General features: G+C 36.3%; 1 protein-coding gene across 2 annotated transcripts in view; it reads left to right on the top strand.

The window, feature by feature from the left end:
• Window positions 1–247: 247 nt before the first annotated feature.
• Fut9 (fucosyltransferase 9) overlaps window positions 248–13,888 on the top strand; it is a 233,911-nt gene continuing 220,270 nt past the window's right edge. For both annotated transcript variants that reach the window (XM_004862506.4, XM_087187966.1), the window contains exon 1: window positions 248–596. The gene's annotated coding sequence lies outside the window, so the exon portion shown is untranslated. The remainder of the gene's footprint in view (window positions 597–13,888) is intronic.

The following is a 13,888-nucleotide window of genomic DNA, read 5'->3' as shown; positions in this document are numbered from 1 at the left end:
CGGAGCTCAGACTCACGCGCTGAAGCCGCAGCTGCGGCCGAGGCTGGGTAACCCCCAGCCTGAGCCACGGAGGAAGAACCCAAGGAAAGGGCGCGAAGGGGGAAGCTGGGTAGGAGGAGCACAGGGAAGAGACCTATCTCCTCATCCTCGCTTTCTCTTCTCCGAGCTCTGCGGGTGGGAACCTTTCCTGGGCTCATAGGCGCCTCCCTCCTCCCCTCCTAACTCCGAATGATCATCTCCCGCTCTCCCCTCCCTCATCCCCTCCCTCCTTTCTCTGCCCTCCCTCCCTACCGCGTGCCTTCTCCCCTCCCCCCTCGCCGCCCTCCTCTCCAGCGGCTGTAGCAGTAGCCGCTTCGGTGGAGACGGAGATGGGCAGAGAGCGCGCTCGGCGCAGCAGCTCCGGATCCGCCGCTCTCCCCGCCCTCTGCTCCCTGTGCCCCCGCCGCCGCCGCTGTCGCTGCCTTGGTGTCCCCCCACTCCAGTCCCGCTCCTAGGACAGCGCCGCCGCCGACGCCGCTGCCGCCGCCTGGCCCTGCCTGCCGCCTGCGCCGCGCAGCCCTCGCGCGCGCCCCGGTGGCTCTTTCCCCCCAGGACCGGTGAGTAGCCCGTAGCGCGCAGGGTGTAGGGCGCCGAGGCTGGGCGCAGAGAGAACATGTGTAGGTTTGCGAGGCAACCCGAACCACCTGCTGTGATTCCCCAGTCCGGGCGGAGGGTCTCCAGAGGGTGCTCCTCTGTGGTCCCTGAAGGGATGTTGGTTTCAAGTCCACCTGCCGGCAACCTGAACCCTTTCCCTCCTAGGGAGAGCTGCTTGCGGCTCTTGGCTGCGTCTTACCTTCCAGCTCCAGAGACACCACACTAGCATCAGTGCCTGGCCGGATCCTCGCGTCGCTTCAAACAGGGTCATCTTTCCCCTCAATCGCCCCTTGTCTCAGCTTTCTGACTTCTCCCTTTTGCCACCATACATGCACCCCCGTGTGCAGCCCCTCACCCGTTCTCGCGGGGATAAAGCCTCTCCACAAAGTCCGCCTGGACCTGCCTCCGCTCCTTTGCCACAGCCTGGCTCCACAGCCCCACTATCCCGCCGGATTGGTTCCCAGAGTGAGTAGTCCTCTCAGTGATTTCTGACCTCATTCCCTCCACACGATGCTGCCTCTCAGCTCCTCTGACAGCCACCTCGGGAAACTGACACCTACACGTGGTGGTCGTGCCTTCTACACAGTAGTGTTTTCCCAGCACCTGGGCTGTTTGGGAGTGATCAACAATGGAACAAAAAAGAAAAAATAACGAAGCTTTTAGGACTAAACTTTTTGTTACTGTTGTCTTGAAGCACACAACTAGTTACCCTGCTTAGGTTCCTTCTACAGGCCTTTAGCTGATTACAGGGTACGCCCCTATTTTTACCTGTTCCATCTGGTATGGGTCTTCTTTTCAAGTTAAAAACAGAGCATCTGACTGGGAGGTGAATCTCTTTCTGCAACTCCACTATGAAAAGCTCAGCAACTCTTGAGGATAAGAAGCTTTTTCTTGAAGGAGAAGAGGGTAGCACCAAACTTACCCTTTAAAATCTTTTTTGAAAATTCAATAAGCCAAAGGTCTTATTTTTTTCTTTAGGTTTAGTGGCTAAGAGAGGGATATAAAAGGATTAGAAAACGTTGTACCAAGAAGCTCCTGCACTATCTGGGTGCGTTGGGTGTTGTGTAGCATCTTATTATCCAGACAGTATTTCTGTAGAAGTTTTCTTCTATAGCCCTTTCTTCTGAAATCAGCCTTAGAGTCTTACTATTTCTACTTGTATTTAATGAATGAGTACAACAAACTGGGTGAGGAAATGGGTAAGAGGTGAGATAATTTAAATGTTAAAATGTGTGCTCCCAATTCTTCATGTATTTAAATTTGAAAAACTACTACCCTTACAAAACTTATGATTTATATTTTTAAAAGAAGTTAAGAGAAAATATTAATTTAACATGACATTTTACTCTGTTGAATTCTTGGTCTTATGACTTATGTTCCATGAATACAGATGAGAGTATTCAGAAATAAATGTTAGAAACTTCAAAAGATGTCCCCCATTTCAGTATGGAGTGTATGAATATAAATTTCTTGACATTATTATAAATAATTTCAGGGGACTAAGAATTAAATTGTCATTCTTGCTCTTTCAGTTGGTATGAAAGATGTGTTTCTGCACCTTAGAGAAGCAAGTCTCTGCCCACACAAGAATAAAAGAGAAAGTTGAGCAACCGTTTTGGGAATTTGTTTAATGAGGATGACTTTAAAAATTTCACTCTAATGTCAGGAATTTTTAATTTGTTTTATTTTAGCCCAAAGTATACCTGAGTTTTATTTATCTTTTTTAATGTAGACATAGGTAAAAATGCAGTGATTGGTGGTTTTAAGTAAATGTGGACAGCTGCATCAAAAGTCAGGAGGTGCTAAGAATAATGATTTTATTGTTGGTTCTCTAAATTTGGAAATTTTGGTTACCTTTAGTGTTTGACTAGAAGAACATTTAAATCTATATATTTAATTATGGCAAATGCTCATGTATGGCCATGCCATGTGAATAGAAGGTGAGCTAGGAGGTGAATTGGATGATCATTTAAGTTTTTCTTTACATACATTTACCCAAAGTGTAATTTACACTTTGGGTAAATGTATATGTCCAACAATAATAAATATGTATTGAAAAAAGGTACATACCAATTGAAAACAAAAGAAAGCAAAACTCACTAATCTGTTATTGCTCATAATGGTGATAATGATCAGTTCAAAGTAGTCTGTTATAATTCTATCTAATGTCAAATACTGCAATGATTTCATAATTATCTATGAAAATACAAATTAATGTCCCATAAATTATGGCAGGAATTTCTGGTTAGCATTCTCAGTAAACTAAAACTCATGATCTTTCAGGATTTGATGTCATTGTCATCAACAGGGCTATGCAAAGCAGTTAAATATAATATGTCATGAGACAGACATGTCTTGGAATGGCATATCTTTGAATACCATTAAAATGTATCTCCCAAAGCTCATAGTTACATGCAACCTAGAGGGTAGATGCCAAATCAAATGTTTGCCTTGGTAAAGAGAAATTTTAAATTGTGGAAATAATATAAATAATTTCCTCAACATGTTACCATTAGTTGAATCTTCCATGTAAAACAGTATTTCCTGCTCTATGTGGTGAAGAAAGAGAAAAACTGTGGAAGAGAAAATAGCCAGAAGGGAGAAATAGAGGGGGAAGAATAAAACCTATGAATACTTACTTAAATTTTTTAATCAAATAAAAGTAATTACATACAATTTCTATTATTTAGGTATTTGGGATAACAGCTGTTTTCCAATCTGAATTTCAGGAAATGCCTGGATAATTACAACAGTCATATTGTAACTCTAATCTTATAAATTGGTTCATTGATATTTATTCAGTAAACTCTGAAGATCATAGGCAAAGTATTTTATAAAATCTAATTGTCTAATTGAACTGAATAAAATTCTAGACAAATTTTAAAACAAAACTTTGAAAGAGAGCACATATACTCCTATTTAAAATGACAATATTGGACTATTGGCAAGATTGGATGTATTATTCAATTTTATGGCTATTTTTATTTACAAATTCACAAGAATCTACATATTACAGTATAAAATATAAATTTTATGAATTCAGAACAATCCTCAAATTTGCACGCATATATCAAATCATCACATGAATTTTCATATGGTTTTTCTTTCTATCTTCAGTCTATAAGGAATAGTTAGTAAAAAGCATTGTCATAGAGCAAACATGCAAATGAATATTTCTGATTTAACATTATGATTTGACCAAAGTTTCACAACAATGCCATCAAAGTCATATTCTCATGAATCTGTTCTAATGTATAATTAAAATTCTTACAAAAAGAAACATTTAAATTCTGTAATTTTATATATGACTACATGAAATATATTCTATTTAGCTGAAAATGGACTACCTGGCATTCTTAACAGAAGAAATGTAGAATTTAGAGAATATTAGAGATTCTAAAGAAGATTCCATTTCCTTCATTGTATTAGTAACTTGCCCAAGGTTGCTTAGTGGGTAATAGAAATAAAATTAGACTCCAAGTCTGACTCCATTCTGCATCTATCATTCTATAAATTAAAAACAAGCCTTCCCTCCATTTTATTTTGTCCAAGTAATAAGGGAGACATCAGTTTCAGTATTAAGGAAAATGTAAAATGAATAAAATAAAACTGCACTTCTTCATGTACCATCTCAATGTTTGATCTTATAACCCTGACAGTTGAAAGTGACCACTCTTGCTTCTCACTCTTTCTATTTGTAGATTAAAGTGTGGGAAATATTTTTAAAATTACACTGATCCACCTAAAATATTTTAGTCTTATTTTATAAATTTCACTATGAATTGTTTATTCATTTACTGCAATTTTCTTTCCCAGTAATGATATGCTGTGGACATTTCTAGTTTAGTTTTATAAACAGTTGACTGAAAAACATACCAGAAACAAATGTTGCTTTCTATAAGCCAATAGTGATAAAGAACTCACAGTTCCTTCTATATGCTTACTAAATCTTTATGTCACCAGCAAAAAAGTTTGTGCATCCACGTGTTTTGTTTTTTTTTTTAATTTTTGTCTCCACGCACTTGTGGGGGCTTGAGTAGCCAGGGATGATAAATTTATTTTACAGTTCCAAGTCTACAGTTGAAAGTACTGGAACTTTTAGTTTCCTCTTCACCATGGCCAGAGGGATCAATGCAAGTGAATAACTAAATCAATGAGAACCTGTCATCACTACAGGGTAAAGAAAAAATAAAATTTCAGCTGTATTCTTGGTGATAGTGGCTCATCAATGTCACCTCATCTAGGAAAAATAATTTGGTAATTATGTTGATGATGCAGTTACATTATTTGGATGAAAACTGTATTATGTAAGCGTGGCTGGGTTGATGGAAGTTAAGGAAATTGCTGATCTTAAATTGTTTGGTGGCTGGCTAAGAGATGAGGAAGAAACCTTGTTTTAAGTTTTCTTGTTGAAGGAATTGGCCTTCTTTCAACTCATTAAGATGCAGATTTATCTGAAAGGAGAACTAAGGCTTCCGCGACCTAATTTCTCTAGTGTTAATTCAGCCTCCATGTTGATATCTCACCACATGGTAAGAAATTAAGTCATGACTGTAGAAACTTGAATAAATATTACACAGGCTCTTACCTCAAACATCTTACAGTTTAACTGGAGGCAAATGACAAATTAAAAGGAGCATTGAGACACCAGACTCATTTAAACCATTACAGCCACAATGCTACTGAATAAGGATGCCCAGAGAAAAACAAAAAAAGACCACAATTTACTCAAAATAGGCCTTGTGTAAAACAGATAGAATTATGTCATTGTTATGGCTTTTCAGTAAAATAATCTATTTTCTAAAAAAATTGTATGTTTCTGCTTGTTCCTGTATTGATTCTATCTCCAACAAAAATATTTTGACAAGGTAAAAAGCTATTCTTATACATAATAGTATGAACTAATATATATAATCTCATAGTAATGAATAAGGTAATTTTATAAAGGAAATGTAACTCACTATATGGACTTAATATAGCCAAATGTCAACTTTTTCTTCAGAAAATAACTAAAACTAAACCTTCAAGGAATATTCACAGGGAAGTATACAGAAATGGGGTACATGTATGTCTTAGTTACTTCCTCATGGCTGATTCAAAATACCTGACATCCCAAATTAAAGGAGGAAAGGTTTATTTCACCTTACAATTTGTAGACGTTTCAGTCCATAGTTGGCAGTCTGCAAGGTCGGGTGACATGGCAGAAAGGGATCACAAAAGAGAAACAGCTCATGGCATGAAAAGCATAAGGCAGTGAGCAGCAAGAAGCAGCAGCAGCAACAAGCCTCCCTCTCCCTTTTATTCTATCCAGGCTACAAGCCTTTTGGGTGGTGCCACCCATACCAAGAATGGGCCTACCCATTATCCCCACTCAGATCTATACTAAACCCATATGCTTGTCACATGTCCTTAATCCCAGTATCACACACCTTAATCTAGCCACCTTCAGAAAGCCCCACCTATGACCACTCGAGGCTTTGGGGGTACATCTAGATACAAGCCATAACAATGCAGTATGTATATTATACCTTCTATAGTTAGAGGTTTACAAAATAAGAAAATAAATTTAAACTTTAAAAGGTTATTTGAAAATCTCTGTATCTTAATTCTCTAGTGAATATTTATTGAACATTACAAAGGAATGGTAGAAAAGAAAGATTACCTATAGTGGGGATGATAATATAAATACTTATGAAATAATTTGGGGAGAAGTGTAAAGCCACAATTAAATAAATATCGCACATCATTTAATGTAAAACATGGGCTGACCAAGTGCTTTCATAGTTATTAAAAATAATAACCTAAAAGAACTTCTGAAGGTACCTGAATAATATTACAGAAAATGCTTATCTTATACCCAAACTAGTTCATTTATTTCCATTGCTTGTTTACCAAGAGGAAAAAAAAGATATTTGGTTTTTACATGAATGGCAAAATATACATAATTACTAAATTGTTAATTGTTCTATGAATGCTTTACAACTTTATATTTCCACTGTATTCTTTGTGTCAGAAAGAATGACTGACTGTATGAAATGCTATTATTAGCTAACATCAGGAATACCTCTGACATGTGACGAGCCAGGGGACAGGGCTATAGTGACAATGATACTTCATTGCTCTGACTTGTAGTGAGATGACTGACCTATCTCAGTAGCCAATTCCTGCTGGCTTGCAAGAATCATTAAATGTCTGAGATTAAAATAACTCACCAAGTTAAGCATGAATAATTGATTCTCATCCTTGTTTTGAAGAGGTTACATGAAGGCTGTCAATCCAACTTGTCCAACTTGTCCACAACTACAGCCTGGTGGCATTTGTCTACCTCCACTGAATGACCAAGCAGTAATTACAGATATGGGAGTGTGAAAGTTGTCCAAAGGTGTTGACAGGTATTTTGTGTGGGAAATGCCAAAGCTGGAACTATCCCTCACCATTTTCAGTAGATTTCTTGCTGTGGTTAAGAGGAATATACATCAAATCACAGTCAAAGCTGTTTGGCAGATGAGGGAAGAAAGTTAAATTTAAAGCCCTTGTCACTGTTTGAAAGCCATTTTTCATATAAAGATGAGATGCCACTGATGAGTTAGATAAGCTGTAAGCTTGACCATACTTTCTATTTCATAAGTGAGGTTCATAGGACCCTTTCTTACCTTTCTCGCTGAGTCTAACTTGACCCACCCCAGATGAAATAGCAGACAAATCAAAAAAGTATCATGGATCAAGAGTTCAATTTTGACATGAGTCCAGTTACAAGCTCAGTAGCTGCTTTTCTACAAAGATGTACCTGGTAGGAATGTATTCTGTGTGTTAAGGAAGTCACCACTTCAAATCCCTTAAGGACATTGAGGCTATTTACCTTTTTCAGGAACTTCAGTCTAAAAAAATCATTAGTCATAGCGACTTGTAGCTCACAGCTTTATAAAGGTATGGGGTCCCAAATATATAGAGGACACAGTTTGAGAGCTTACAACACACTGTGTCTGTGCCTTACTCAAAGGATTCAAATTTTTTTAGTTAGACAACATAAAGTTCCAAGTAATATTTTCATGTGAGGCATATATCATCTCTAGTACCAAAAGATTCCAATAAGATATTGAATGACCTTTGTCTTGGTTGAGAAGTAATAGGCAGTAATTTTTTTTTTTTTTTTACTGCTAGAGGAATTGAACATTGTAAATCTGCCCATGTAAGTCTCCAGAAACTTTGATAAAGAGAGCCCAGATTTTATTAGTATTTGTGCTACCCCAGTTGGTAAAAATGTGGGATCACAATTTTACCAATTGCAATAAAAATTTGACTTGTTCCTCACTAAGACATCATCTGTATATTTAAAGTTTGATATAATAAGGATAGAGGCACTCATGTTGACCCGCTACTATTGATGGCAAATTCAGGAATTTAGGGAATCTTGGGCCTTACCTGTAATGACCCAAAGTTACCACAAATATATATTGGTGGCTATGTCACATGAATAACACATGATTTTTATCTTTAGGAGCCAGTACTCTAGATAAATTGGCATTGGCATATCTTAGCATTCCAGAAATTTAATCTGTTCAGTGGATTCAGTTACATGAACAGCTGGGGCTATGTGACCAACAGCTGGATTCAGTTGGTGATAATCCATTCTAAGCTTATAATTCTCATTAGCTTTTTCACTGGTCATACAGGGCTTTGCACTAAAATATTTAATCTCTTACTACTCATGTTCTCTTCAAGTCTGTGGTTAGGCCAGTGATTTTTCTTTCTCCTCCTGAGATTTTAAACTTTCTGTTGGACTGTCTGGGATGGAAAAGGGAGGAAAGCTGGAAAGTGATTTGCATGTCACATTAGCACGTCTTTATATGTGGCCTTTTGCATTTCTGATAATCTTTTCAGCCACTTAATGGATGATGAAGAGTAGGCATATAACATTTCGTCCCTATTATACAATCATAGGTAGCAGCAATAACAGTTCATTGAATTAGCCCAATAGACTTCATCCAAAAGATGATATTAACTTGCTCTTCTCACTGTGAATCCTGATTACACCCCACTCACGGAATCAGGGTGTCTTTTTCTTTTCTAAGTCTAGTTGAAAAGGTGACTTGGGTATCTATTTCCAACACATCCTGAAAGTTCAGTTTCAAGCTCACTTTCCTCATCTTCCTGAAATCTCTCAGTATATTTCAGTGGGTTCATATGTGTTGAGATATGCATAAGGGATGAGGATACCTTGGTCTCTGCTTATTTCTTTTTAAATCAGCAGAGGTCATGGCAGAGAGGCCGAGAGGAATCTGGGAGCAGTGAAGGAGAGAGGCTTCATATGTACTTTCAGTTTCAATTGATGTGGCAGATACTCATGACATAGCTCAATAAGCTTCAAACATTTTGTCCCACTCAATACTCTATACTGGGAACAAGACTAATGTATGACACTACTTGTTTCATCCTTGGGAATCCCGTGACTCAAAAACTTTAGCCATACTGTTGTTTTTGTTAAGATGTGCATTTTGTCACCTATGACTGATACAGTCCTGGCTCATGCAGTGGTGACTTTCTTTAATGAATCCACCTTACTTTGGGGAACAATTTACTTCATTGTTTACTATCTCAAGTTCTCATCCATTACAACACCAGGGATAGGGAAGCTTTTCTATACAGTGCTAGTAATCTCTAGATTTTGTCTAAATATCTTTAGTCTATTTCTCATTCATAATTAGGTCAACTTCATCAGAATTCTAAACTCAATTCAGGGCAGTAAAAGCCCAAATACTTGCCAGTGCCTTATCCATGATTTCCCACAGGAGTCATCATAGTTCAGGAAAACCTGCCCAAGAGGAATAAAGTTCATTTAAGTGGCAAAGGCTCCCTGAATAAAAAAAAATCTGAGAAACTGTCACTTCCCATTGGATCTAAGGTTGCCATGATTGAATGAAGGAGAAATTTAGCCATATGACAACCCACCTCTCTTTGGCTCCTCTTTTCCCACATAAGCCAGTGAAGATTATGTTGGTTTAAGTGATAAGTTCCCCTTTAACCTAGTGTGTGTGTGCATGTAGAGGTATCTAACTGTTGTCTATGAGCAGACAGAACCTTCTGGATACCCAGCAAAAATCTGAGTGCTAGTTATTACAGTGCTGCAGATCTGAGACTGGCTTCCAAATGGGCAAAGAAGTCTTTCCTTTCACAGGGTGAACAATATCTAAGATTCTGGCACCTCTGTTCTATTTGTTATTTTGCTGGTTAGCCTGAAATTACCTTCCTGATTCCTTATTGTTAACAGTCAAAAAAATGTAGCACTGTTTATTGTTTGGTTGACAATATAATTTCTGTAAAATGTTTGATAATGATTCCTGTAGATTTTCCTCTGATTCCATGAAAAGATTTGAAGCATTCTGTTCTCATGGTGAATAATATCAAAATCCCTGAAGTGTCTGAGAGGCTTTCCTGATTGTAAATTAACATAAAAACCTGCCGTCGTTTCATGGATAGTTGTAGAAAAACTTAGGCTTGTAGGTCACAAAGGAAAGGCAGTTTATTATTCACAGCAATAGCAGTAGCAAAAACATCAGCACTTTTGTCTTGGTTCCCTAAGCCCCAGTTTCCACAAGGCCACATGAGGCAGACCAGAAGACACCTACATATTATAGAATAAAAAGGGCATCTTAATCAAAGACATGCAAATCTATTATAATGGGGAATAGACATGCCTACCTTCGCTCCAGAAAGTTTCTATTTTCTAAGGCTATTTTGTTTACAAGCATCTTTTTGAAATTAGCCAGTGATTCCTCATCAGATGTGCAGAAATGTAAAGACACATGGTTGTCTCCTAATGATGAAAAATTTTTCAGTGTTTATTTTAGCAATCTCCTTATCTATGTTATGCTGTATGTTCATATTTGCCAGTTCCTAGTGAATGAATGCTTTTGACATGTGATACCCAAGACTGATGTATATAAGATGGAAACCATGAAGGAAGATTTTAGACAAATATATTGCATCTAAAATGTATCATTAGACTCTTAATTAGTTATTCCTGACTTCATAGGTTTAGCTCAGGGCAGATTAAATGATTGAGAATTATTATACTAGAAAGTTAAAAATTGAGCCTAAATCACATAAGAAGTTTATGCTTTGTGTAATTACAGTGGGTTATAAAAAAATTTGTTCTATATATACTGTAATAATTAACATATGCAATTTACATTATATAATATATATAATTTCTTTAATATATATACTTTACTTAATTCTTACATATACTACATATATATCTCTCTATATATGTGTGTGTGTGTATCTACATATATATATATATATATATATATATATATATCCCTATGTCTTTAGTATTTCTCTAATACTACACAATTTGAAGGGTGTCCAAAATTTTTCAAGTGAAAAAAAGGGAAGGTTGAAGGCCATTTAAATTTGTTTTATTTGGACATCACAACTACCATGTTCTCTAATGAGCCTCTTGTATTCTTAAGGCTGCAACAACCTGCCTTTTGTCTGTATTAAGGCTTATCTCTATGACATTATGATCTCATAGCATCACATTGGCCTCACATTTTCATATGTGTTTCTCCGACTGGTTTGCTCTGAAATGAAACTTGATTTCTATTTTTAAAATATTTATTTATTTTAGAGATATTTGCAGTGCAAAATGTTTATGTTCCTTTGGGAATTTGGTACATGTACATAACACATCTTAATTCCTTTTTTTGACGTCTTGCCTCCCTCCTTCTCTCACTTCATCTTTTTGGCCTCTTCCCATTTGAGAAATGTTTATCTCCCTACTTCCTATCATCTATCTTTTATTTTGCTCTTTATTTGTGTTTTCAGCTTCTCATATGAGAGAAATCATGATCTTCACACTATTATTGCCCAGCTCCACAACTAAAGGAGGATGACTATCCACTAACTTGTAAAAATGAGAAGGAGGTAATAGTGTCCATTAACAAGGACCTTATTTTCAGATATTTGGGGAAATTATGTACAATAAGGAATAGCTGAATAAAAAATGTGTGGAATATTTGAGGTGGAATAATCTATTAGAATTTTAATGAGCATTGGTTTTGTTATTGTCACTTAAATACCCAAATTCTGATCTTCTTTCTTAATTTTTTAGTTTATGTACAGTTTATGTACATTTAAAAATTCAGAGAACCACAACATTAAAGACTTTTTTTAATTATCAAAAGATTAGAAATCCATGAATTTTATATCCAGAAATGACTTCTATTTTAACCTTAAGTTGGACATTCTAAAGTTTCTGACATTCCCCCTCTATCAAAGAGGGAGTTTGAATACAAGTTTACTTCTCTTTCACCTTTTGCCCTGGTGCACAGGTTTTCTTTCTTTATTTCTTTGTCATAGTGTTTTTCCTCTTATGTTTAAATGTATGCTCGTCATAGCTCCCTTTGCAGCTTCTGTCACCACCTCATTTCAATCAGGATTGTTGTTATTAATGCTGGCAGCATTGCAGTCTAGAGCTTCTACTCTTTTTTTTTCCACCTTTTCAATTTCTTCTGACTTTTATTGTCTACTTAAATTCTAAAACAAGAAAAACATAAAGAAAAGGTCTGTTGCTAATTTCTTAGCCTGTTTGGACTACCTCACTCATCATATAAAAATTTTGATTATTATAAATGTACAAGTAGGTATATAGAAATCCCTAAAATACTGAGTAAGATTATGCATTCTCATTCAAGAATGCCGTATTTTCTTCATACTTAATACTTTGAAAATGATACAATTATTTCAGTTGATAACAAATGAAATGAGGCTAATTTTTTAATTAGATAATTAGTAAGTGGTAATTAGATAATCCAATTAGATAATTAGCAAATCTTAGGCCACTAAGAAAATTTGGACTTTTGGGACTATTATATGATAATTCAAGAAATAGCTTATAATGAATACCAAGGAGATAATTAGAATAATATTCTCCATGGCAAAATTAAGTGGATATTTGGAAAAGAAATTTTTTCTTTTAATTTTTAGCTTAATGTGGTATAAATTTTTCCACAAGCATGAAAGCTCATAAAGTGAAACAAATCCTTTTTCACCCAGAGTGAACAAAGCTGGAAAGAATATAAACTCAGCCTGAGAGTAAGAAAAGCAAAAACACATCACTTTTCTTGACTACACTGGAAAGATGATTCATAGAACTTATAAATGTCTAGAACTCCAGAAATGGATAAGTAGGTCCCTCTATGGAGAAATGAGTGATGGCATCCATGTCATATGTGGTAAAGTACAGAATAGGACCTGGCCATCATAAAACAGATGATAAAAGAATTATCATCTAAGCTATCTAAAAAGAAATGAATTGCTAAAAGCTAAATATGAGATAGAGTAACATAGAACCTTTGGCAATCCCTGACACAGGAGAACTTGATTGAACTCGCTCATTAGTGATTTTATGTGAACCTCTACTAGGTATACTGGAAGGAGGGTGAAAGACAGAAATTCCCCACAGCAATCAGATGCTGAATAGAGAACTTACTACTGCATGTAAAGCAGTTCCACCATTCCAAGCTCCCACCCCCGCCCCCATCCTAAACACATGGCAACTTTAGAGAAATTTGACATGATCAGTACACTAAAGATCAATAGTCAACTTCTGAATAAATTAACTCAGTGCCACAAACCAATGTCCTCAGACAAAAAAAGGTCTACTCTGTCATCAGGCATGAATAATTGACGTAAGTCTCAAATTTGACATTGGTAGTTTGAATTTAATTAAAAAGCCAAAATACACACAAAAATTCAAGGAAAAAATTCATTATCAATATTCTAAGAACAGAAACCAAAATCAAAGATGACCTAGAAGTTGGGATTCTTAGATTAATATAACTATGGTTAATGTGTCCAGATATCTAATAGAAAAGGTGGACAATATACATGAACAAATGAAGAATTTTAGTAGGAAAATGGAAACTTCAGGAAAAATTCAAATAAACTTGCTAGAAATAAAAGCAAATGTTATTACACATCCCAATTTTTTTAATGTACACATTAGTAGACTCATCCTTTCTGAGAATAGGATCAATTAACTAGAAGACAGACCATTAGATAGTAGCCAAAATGGGAAAAAAATACAAAAGAATAAAGAAATATAAACTGAAAAGGAAAATTTAAGAGTTCTGGGACAACAGCAAATAATCTATTACACATATAATTAAAGTTTAAGAAGAAGAAGAGAACAAAGCAGAAGAAATGTTTGAAGAGATAGAGGAAAATTTCATTATAAAAACAGGCAATG

This window comes from Heterocephalus glaber, unplaced genomic scaffold, assembly GCF_053883595.1.
Source record: "Heterocephalus glaber isolate CG9 unplaced genomic scaffold, H.glaber_assembly_v1.0 deba00001523, whole genome shotgun sequence".
In the NCBI taxonomy this organism is placed as follows: domain Eukaryota; kingdom Metazoa; phylum Chordata; class Mammalia; order Rodentia; family Bathyergidae; genus Heterocephalus; species Heterocephalus glaber.
The sequence above is the reverse complement of the archived record's forward strand: the minus strand, read 5'-3'. Positions and strand labels throughout refer to the sequence as shown.